The following is a 9,659-nucleotide window of genomic DNA, read 5'->3' on the forward strand; positions in this document are numbered from 1 at the left end:
ATGTTTGTTTCTTTTCAAACAGAACTTTCTTGACCATGCTACTTGCTTGAAAGATCTGGGAGCACATGGAAAACAGTACAAACCATGCAGTATCACAAGAGCCTTTATTTGATCTTTCATGAAGATAGAGCAGAATTGAGGACACGTCAACAATTTCTGCCGAAGGTGGTTCATCTTTCCACATGGTGCCTTTGGCCACTGACACCTTCGTTGAGTCAAAGTCTCTGGCTGTGGTCAGAACTTTGAAAATTTATGTCACCAGAACGGTTCAGATTAGGAAAACAGAGGCTCTGTTTGTCCTGTATGCTCCCAACATGATTGGGTGTCCTGCTTCCATGCAGACCATTATGCGCTGGATCTGTGGTAAGATTCAGCATGCTCATTCCACGGCAGGATTGCCGTTACTGAATTAGGTGAAGACCCATTCTACTAGAAAGGTGGGTTCATCCTGGGCAGCTGGTCGGGGAGTCTCGGCATTGCAACTTTGCCGAGCAGCTATTTAGTAAACACTTTTGCTAAGTTTTACAAGTTTGATACCTTGGCTGATGATAACCTCAAGTTGGGTCATTCGGTGCTGCAGAGTCGTACGCACTCTCCCACCCGTTCAAGAGCTTTGGTATAACCCCATGGTTCTTAATGTGACCCCAGCATCCTCTAGGTCGTATGAGAAAATAGGATTTTAATACCTACCGGTAAATCCTTTTCTCTTAGTACGTAGAGGATGCTGGGCACCCGTCCCAGTCCATACTGTGTCTGCAGTTATTACTTGTGGTTATACACATGTTGTGTTACGGTTCTGGTCAGCTTTTTGCTGCAATTGTTCATGCCGTTGGCTTGTGTTCTGTTGAATGCCACGTTCTGCGGCATGCTTAAGGTGTGAGCTGGTAAGATGCTCACCTTAGTTTAACAATAAATCCTTTCCTCGAAATGTCCGTCTCCCTGGGCACAGTTCCTATAACTGGAGTCTGGAGGAGGGGCATAGAGGGAGGAGCCAGTTCACACCCTTTGAAAGTCTTAAAGTGCCCATGTCTCTTGCGGATCCCGTCTATACCCCATGGTTCTTAATGTGACCCCAGCATCCTCTACGGACTAAGAGAAAAGGATGCCCTTGTGTACTATCCTGACTTCTCCTCCCGTCTGCTTACTTTGTGCCTTCCAACGCACAATGCGAACTACAGGTGGTGCTGCAGGGCCCACACCCTTTTACTTGCCTTACAGAGCAGCTCTGGAGCTGTTACAGTGCCCAGCTGCTGCAAGAAATCAGCATGAATGCTTCAGGGGATGGGGCATGGCCAACATGAGCCCCACACCAAAGGAGGGTGGGGGTGTTTAATGCGAACTAGGGGTCATCCAAGCACTGCAAAAGGCCGCCATGCCCTGCATGCCCCTTTTCTCTTTTTATATGCAGATGAGGGTTCCAGCCAACTTTGGCCCACTGCTTGGATGACATCACCGTATGCAAATCCGTCTGCTGCAGACCTTCCCCCAGGAATGCTTGTACTAGTTGTTGGATATGGTTTGATATTTGATGGTGCTTCAGTATTAGGCAGCCTTCCGCCCTCCCATGTTCATCTGAAAAGATGTGGTCTCCCTGCAGTTGTTGTCCCCAGACGAGAGTTCCCTTGTGCTTCCTCAGTTGAATCTCCTTAACTTGACGGGGGAGGGGCTGCCCGAGCTGCCACCCTCCCCAGCCCTATCCCAACTCATACTTATTTTACATATTAGATCTCTTGATCATGAAGATTGTTCTCACAGGGTGAGGTTCATCCATTATATTTTAAAATAGGAAGGTACAAATTACATATTTGAATTGCATCTATGTGCTGGATTCAAATGTCCCCCCCCCCCTTCCTTTCTCAATTGTGCCCGTCAGCAGCTATTCTAAGGTTGCTGCCAATGGGTGTGACACATTAATTTCTTCTGTGGGGTACACTGGACTCCACAAGGATTCACATTGGGGTGTAGAGTAGGATCTTGATCTGAGGCACCAACCGGCTCAAAGCTTTTGACTGTTCCCAAGAAGCTCAGTGCATTCTCCTCTATAACCCCGCTTCCATGAACAGGGAGCTCAGTTTGTAGTTGGTGCCTTCAGTAGCAGGCCAATTAACAGGGGCCTGCCTCAGGCAGCCTATTCTTAGCTATTAATTTTGACAAGAAAAGAAGAACTTGTTTTATGAGAATCTACAAGGGCTGCAGCAGGCTAGGTCTAATAGACATCTTTACTGCAGCTTCATCACTCCCAGCGGCGCTGTATACTCCCGTGCCCTGGTTGCTGGGTCACTGCAGCGGAGGCTCCGGTTTCATCCTAAGGTCAGTCACACACACACCACCCTTCCGGATCACGAGGCCGCTGATGAAGGGGAGCGAGGCCGTAGGGGGTGGGCCGTGTGCGCACTGCGGTGGACACTGATTACTGGGCAGCCGCTCCACTAGCCACCAGGTACAGTTAAGGAGCACAGGTCTGGGGGTTTTTCTCCTATATTAACCCAATTTTGTACTGCCCGCAGCGCATTGTGATAGGTAATAGGGCCTGATTCAGGTTGGATTGCAATCGCAATAAGCGATCCAACTGCAAAAATTGCTAAGAGCATACGCATGTGCCTGCATTTTCTGCGGCACCCCGCAGAGAATGTGATCGCCTCTGCCTGTCAATCGGGGCGGGGAAGGGGGGGAGAGGTGGGTCAGCAACACTCCATTTCCAAGTCAGGGATGGAGCGGTGCGGGGGCAAGGCTTCAAAATGGGGTCTGCAACGGAGGAGACACAGGGGGCGTGGTCACAGCGGGCTGTATGACATCACATTCAGCCGCTGTGATCACAAAAATGGTGGCGGCTTCCTGCGCGCACATACAGTCTGCACCAGCAGGAGCCTACACCATTTTTTATGATCACGCTGAACTGCAGTGCGACTGCAATTACAGCATGGTCAAGAAGGGAGGCGTCATGCTGGGTGGCCATGCCCTGTCACTGTGCAGGAGCCAGCACCGCTCACACACTAGTCCCCGGGTGCAGCCCCCAACCCCCGGGACACCCGGAGCAACAAAATGTAGATTCAGGCCACCAGGCCACGCCCCTACCTATGAAACCATGCCTCCTTTTTACCATTGCGCTGCTTATCTGCGCGCACTGCATTACAATCTCCCTCGCCACCTCTCTGGGTGTCACCAGTGATAGTGACACCTCTGCCATGCTTGTAGCAGCTGGTCCTAAGATCTACGCCTCAAACCCTGAGTGTTTGCCCTTGTGACTTGTTGATCATCATAGCGAAGCAGATGCTTACAGAAAACTGCAGGGGCTTAGATTGAAAATAAAAAAATTGATGGGTATAAGGTAGAGAGGAGCGGGTTCGGTTCTCCGAGAACCGAATTCCCCACGAACTCCACGTTGTTTACACTGGTCCGAGGCAGGCTCGGTTGTTCCCGCCTGACTCGGAAAACCTGAACAAGGGAAAATGTCATCATCCCGCTGTCGGATTCTCGCGAGATTCGGATTCCATATAAAGAGCTGCGCGTTGCTGCCATTTTTACTCGTGCATTGAAGAGAGAGCGGAGAGGACGTGGCTATGTTCTCTCAGTGGAAATCTCAATATCAGTGCTCAGTATCAGTGGTTACTTATTGCTGCTCAGTAATACTAGTAGTGTGTCTCTCCTGCTCAGTGTCAGTTCTCAGTAGTATCCTCATCAGTGCTCAGTATCACTGCTCATTGTCTTGTGCTGCATTGTGGTGCTCAGCATACTACAGTACATTACTAATAGTCCAGTGCTGCATCTTGCTGCTCAGTGTCAGTTCTAGTATCCTCATCAGTGCTCACTATCACTGCTCATTGCATTGTGGTGTTCTGTATACTACAATAACATAGTAATATAGTAACATAGTTTTTGAGGTTGAATAGAGGCAAATTGCCCATCGTGTTCAACCTGTTTTAAGTTGTGATGATTCTACATACTTGCTGAATAATGTTTTATGACTAGTTAGCTACTATAACTCATGTTACCCCCGGATTAACCATGTTGATATTTTAAGTATTATAACCTTGGATAGCTTTTTCATTCAGAAATGTATCCATTCCTTTTTTAAATCCAATTACAGAGTCCGCCATTACCACCTTCCCTGGCAGGGAATTCCACATCCTGATTGCCCTAACAGTGAAGAAACCTTTCCTCCATTGCGTTCTGAACTTTCCTCCAGTCGCAGCGAGTGACCACGTGTTCGTTTAATAAATAATTCCTCTGATAACTCTTTGTTATGTATCTTTACATATTTGAAGATATTAATAATATCTCCTCTTAGGCACCTCTTTTCTAGTGTATAAATATTCAGCCTAGTAAGTCTTTCCTTATAGTCCAGTATTTTTAGGCCTTTAATCAATTTAGTCTTCAGGATCTCTTACACTTCCATGAGCAGCAGAGTAGTGCAATGGAAGCATGCTGGGCCCATAACCCAGAGGTTGATTGATCGAAACTATCCTCTGCTATGTGCATTTTTTTTTGTTAATTAAAGTAATCAAAAACTGGGATTGATATTTTTGCTCTTTTATTTTTACTTAAAGTACAATAACTTTTACCATTTTAATTTGTTTTAATAGTATATTGACAGTATTGTTTTCTTTCAAAAATCCAATTAATTTTCTTTACCCGATTATTAAAATGGTAATTGACAAAACAAACTACATTGTCACCAGAAGAGCAATGCAAAATGTACAAGTGATATATTAAAATCATCTTTCCAGCTTGAATTTCAATGATGCATTGGGGCAACGATTTTGTGAGAAACATCTTCACCCTTAAATAAAGATTTTCTTAATTCCTTACCTGTGTGCTAATTAGATATCACCTTGTTTTCACATTAAACAGACTTCCACATGCGAAAGCAGCAAGGATGCAGTGGCGTTAATGTTTCCTGGTGTCAACCTGTATTATTTCAGTAGACATTGAAATGAGGATGCATCTTGCTGCCTTTCCAATGAAGCAAGTTTAATTTAGTAATAGGTGAAAAACCATCCCTACAAAGGTGTTAATCAGAGACTTGGCTTTGTGGACACTTTTCAGAGAACAAATTTGTTAGTATAAAAATAAAGCCAGAAAATGAAGAGCTGTTTAATCACTCAATTGGATTTTTCTGCCAGCATATTTCTTTTTCTCTGCAACCCACTGCTAAATTGTGCTTCCTAGCTGTTTTTATAAAATCACTGAATCAAATCTAAACATCAGAGAAGGCCAGGTACCCTACACCATAACAGTGGGTTTGAAATTTTGACTTGTCTACTTAAAGATCACCAAAATCTGATAACAAGGTCAATTAAGTCCCTGGGTGGGATTGAACCACCAACCTTTTGGTTAATAGCCTTACACACTAACTGATTGCGCCACAGAGACACCTTGCAAAAGTCAATACTGACAAAGGCTAATAATCATTCATCTAGAACGTTTCCTAGAAAAACTTTAAAAAGTCAATAATCAAGATACACATTGGTACTTTCCCATGATGAGTGAGTGCTTCAGGATTTCTTGCACTTACATGGGCTATTAACCAAAAGGTTGGAGGTTCAATCCCACCCAGGGATGTAATTGACCTTGTCATCAGATTTTGGTGATCTTTAAGTAGACAAGTCAAAATTTCAAACCCCCTCTTATGGTGTAGGGTACCTGGCCTTCTCTGACGTAATCAGAGTTAGATTTAATTAAGTGATTTTATAAAAAACAGCTAGGAAGCACAATATCTCTCTTTTGCAAAGAGCTAGGCATTGGAAAATTCAGGGCTATAACGTGTAGATGAAGCACTAACAGGAGGCTTTAAAATTTTCATTCTAGTGTCTTTCGTTTGGGAGAAAAATGCAAAGGTACAATACAGCTTTTCCTTGCCGATATCTCTCTTTTGCAAAGAGATAGGCATTGGAAAATTCAGGGCTATACCGTGTAGATGAAGCACTAACAGGAGGCTTTTAAATTTTCATTCTAGTGTCCTTCGTTTGGGAGAAAAATGCAAAGGTACAATACAGCTTTTCCTTGCCGATATCTCTCTTTTGCAAAGAGATAGGCATTGGAAAATTCAGGGCTATAACGTGTAGATGAAGCACTAACAGGAGGCTTTAAAATTTTCATTTTAGTGTCTTTCGTTTGGGAGAAAAATGCAAAGGTACAATACAGTTTTTCCTTGCCGATATCTCTCTTTTGCAAAGAGATAGGCATTGGAAAATTCAGGGCTATAACGTGTAGATGAAGCACTAACAGGAGGCTTTAAAATTTTCATTCTAGTGTCTTTCGTTTGGGAGAAAAATGCAAAGGTACAATACAGCTTTTCCTTGCCAATATCTCTCTTTTGCAAAGAGCTAGGCATTGGAAAATTCAGGGCAATAGCGTGTAGATGAAGCACTAACAGGAGGCTTTAAAATTTTCATTCTAGTGTCTTTCGTTTGGGAGAAAAATGCAAAAGTACAATGCAGCTTTTCCTTGCCGATATCTCTCTTTTGCAAAGAGATAGGCATTGGAAAATGCAGGGCTATAACGTGTAGATGAAGCACTAACAGGAGGCTTTAAAATTTCCATTCTAGTGTCTTTCGTTTGGGAGAAAAATGCAAAGGTACAATACAGCATTTCCTTGCCGATATCTCTCTTTTGCAAAGAGATAGGCATTGGAAAATTCAGGGCTATAACGTGTAGATGAAGCACTAACAGGAGGCTTTAAAATTTTCATTCTAGTGTCTTTCGTTTGGGAGAAAAATGCAAAGGTACAATACAGCTTTTCCTTGCCGATATCTCTCTTTTGCAAAGAGCTAGGCATTGGAAAATTCAGGGCTATACCGTGTAGATGAAGCACTAACAGGAGGCTTTTAAATTTTCATTCTAGTGTCTTTCGTTTGGGAGAAAAATGCAAAGGTACAATACAGCTTTTCCTTGCCAATATCTCTCTTTTGCAAAGAGCTAGGCATTGGAAAATTCAGGGCTATAACGTGTAGATGAAGCACTAACAGGAGGCTTTAAAATTTTCATTCTAGTGTCTTTCGTTTGGGAGAAAAATGCAAAAGTACAATGCAGCTTTTCCTTGCCGATATCTCTCTTTTGCAAAGAGATAGGCATTGGAAAATTCAGGGCTATAACGTGTAGATGAAGCACTAATAGGAGGCTTTAAAATTTTCATTCTAGTGTCTTTCGTTTGGGAGAAAAAAGCAAAGGTACAATACAGCTTTTCCTTGCCGATATCTCTCTTTTGCAAAGAGATAGGCATTGGAAAATTCAGGGCTATAACGTGTAGATGAAGCACTAACAGGAGGCTTTAAAATTTTCATTCTAGTGTCTTTCGTTTGGGAGAAAAATGCAAAAGTACAATGCAGCTTTTCCTTGCCGATATCTCTCTTTTGCAAAGAGATAGGCATTGGAAAATGCAGGGCTATAACGTGTAGATGAAGCACTAACAGGAGGCTTTAAAATTTTCATTCTAGTGTCTTTCGTTTGGGAGAAAAATGCAAAGGTACAATACAGCTTTTCCTTGCCGATATCTCTCTTTTGCAAAGAGATAGGCATTGGAAAATTCAGGGCTATAACGTGTAGATGAAGCACTAACAGGAGGCTTTAAAATTTTCATTCTAGTGTCTTTCGTTTGGGAGAAAAATGCAAAGGTACAATACAGCTTTTCCTTGCCGATATCTCTCTTTTGCAAAGAGATAGGCATTGGAAAATTCAGGGCTATAACGTGTAGATGAAGCACTAACAGGAGGCTTTAACATTTTCATTCTAGTGTACTTCGTTTGGGAGAAAAATGCAAAGGTACAATACAGCTTTTCCTTGCCGATATCTCTCTTTTGCAAAGAGATAGGCATTGGAAAATTCAGGGCTATAACGTGTAGATGAAGCACTAATAGGAGGCTTTAAAATTTTCATTCTAGTGTCCTTCGTTTGGGAGAAAAATGCAAAGGTACAATACAGCTTTTCCTTGCCGATATCTCTCTTTTGCAAAGAGATAGGCATTGGAAAATTCAGGGCTATAACGTGTAGATGAAGCACTAACAGGAGGCTTTAAAATTTTCATTCTAGTGTCTTTCGTTTGGGAGAAAAATGCAAAGGTACAATACAGTTTTTCCTTGCCGATATCTCTCTTTTGCAAAGAGATAGGCATTGGAAAATTCAGGGCTATAACGTGTAGATGAAGCACTAACAGGAGGCTTTAAAATTTTCATTCTAGTGTCTTTCGTTTGGGAGAAAAATGCAAAGGTACAATACAGCTTTTCCTTGCCAATATCTCTCTTTTGCAAAGAGCTAGGCATTGGAAAATTCAGGGCAATAACGTGTAGATGAAGCACTAACAGGAGGCTTTAAAATTTTCATTCTAGTGTCTTTCGTTTGGGAGAAAAATGCAAAAGTACAATGCAGCTTTTCCTTGCCGATATCTCTCTTTTGCAAAGAGATAGGCATTGGAAAATGCAGGGCTATAACGTGTAGATGAAGCACTAACAGGAGGCTTTAAAATTTTCATTCTAGTGTCTTTCGTTTGGGAGAAAAATGCAAAGGTACAATACAGCATTTCCTTGCCGATATCTCTCTTTTGCAAAGAGATAGGCATTGGAAAATTCAGGGCTATAACGTGTAGATGAAGCACTAACAGGAGGCTTTAAAATTTTCATTCTAGTGTCTTTCGTTTGGGAGAAAAATGCAAAGGTACAATACAGCATTTCCTTGCCGATATCTCTCTTTTGCAAAGAGATAGGCATTGGAAAATTCAGGGCTATAACGTGTAGATGAAGCACTAACAGGAGGCTTTAAAATTTTCATTCTAGTGTCTTTCGTTTGGGAGAAAAATGCAAAGGTACAATACAGCTTTTCCTTGCCGATATCTCTCTTTTGCAAAGAGCTAGGCATTGGAAAATTCAGGGCTATACCGCGTACATGAAGCACTAACAGGAGGCTTTTAAATTTTCATTCTAGTGTCTTTCGTTTGGGAGAAAAATGCAAAGGTACAATACAGCTTTTCCTTGCCAATATCTCTCTTTTGCAAAGAGCTAGGCATTGGAAAATTCAGGGCTATAACGTGTAGATGAAGCACTAACAGGAGGCTTTAAAATTTTCATTCTAGTGTCTTTCGTTTGGGAGAAAAATGCAAAGGTACAATACATCTTTTCCAAGCCGATATCTCTCTTTTGCAAAGAGCTAGGCATTGGAAAATTCAGGGCTATAACGTGTAGATGAAGCACTAACAGTAGGCTTTAAAATTTTCATTCTAGTGTCTTTCGTTTGGGAGAAAAATGCAAAGGTACAATACAGCTTTTCCTTGCCGATATCTCTCTTTTGCAAAGAAATAGGCATTGGAAAATTCAGGGCTATAACGTGTAGATGAAGCACTAACAGGAGGCTTTAAAATTTTCATTCTAGTGTCCTTCGTTTGGGAGAAAAATGCAAAGGTACAATACAGCTTTTCCTTGCCGATATCTCTCTTTTGCAAAGAGATAGGCATTGGAAAATTCAGGGCTATATCGTGTAGATGAAGCACTAACAGGAGGCTTTAAAATTTTCATTCTAGTGTCTTTCGTTTGGGAGAAAAATGCAAAGGTACAATACAGCTTTTCCTTGCCAATATCTCTCTTTTGCAAAGAGCTAGGCATTGGAAAATTCAGGGCTATAACGTGTAGATGAAGCACTAACAGGAGGCTTTAAAATTTTCATTCTAGTGT

The sequence above is a fragment of the Pseudophryne corroboree genome, unplaced genomic scaffold, assembly GCF_028390025.1.
Source record: "Pseudophryne corroboree isolate aPseCor3 unplaced genomic scaffold, aPseCor3.hap2 scaffold_606, whole genome shotgun sequence".
NCBI classification, from domain to species: domain Eukaryota; kingdom Metazoa; phylum Chordata; class Amphibia; order Anura; family Myobatrachidae; genus Pseudophryne; species Pseudophryne corroboree.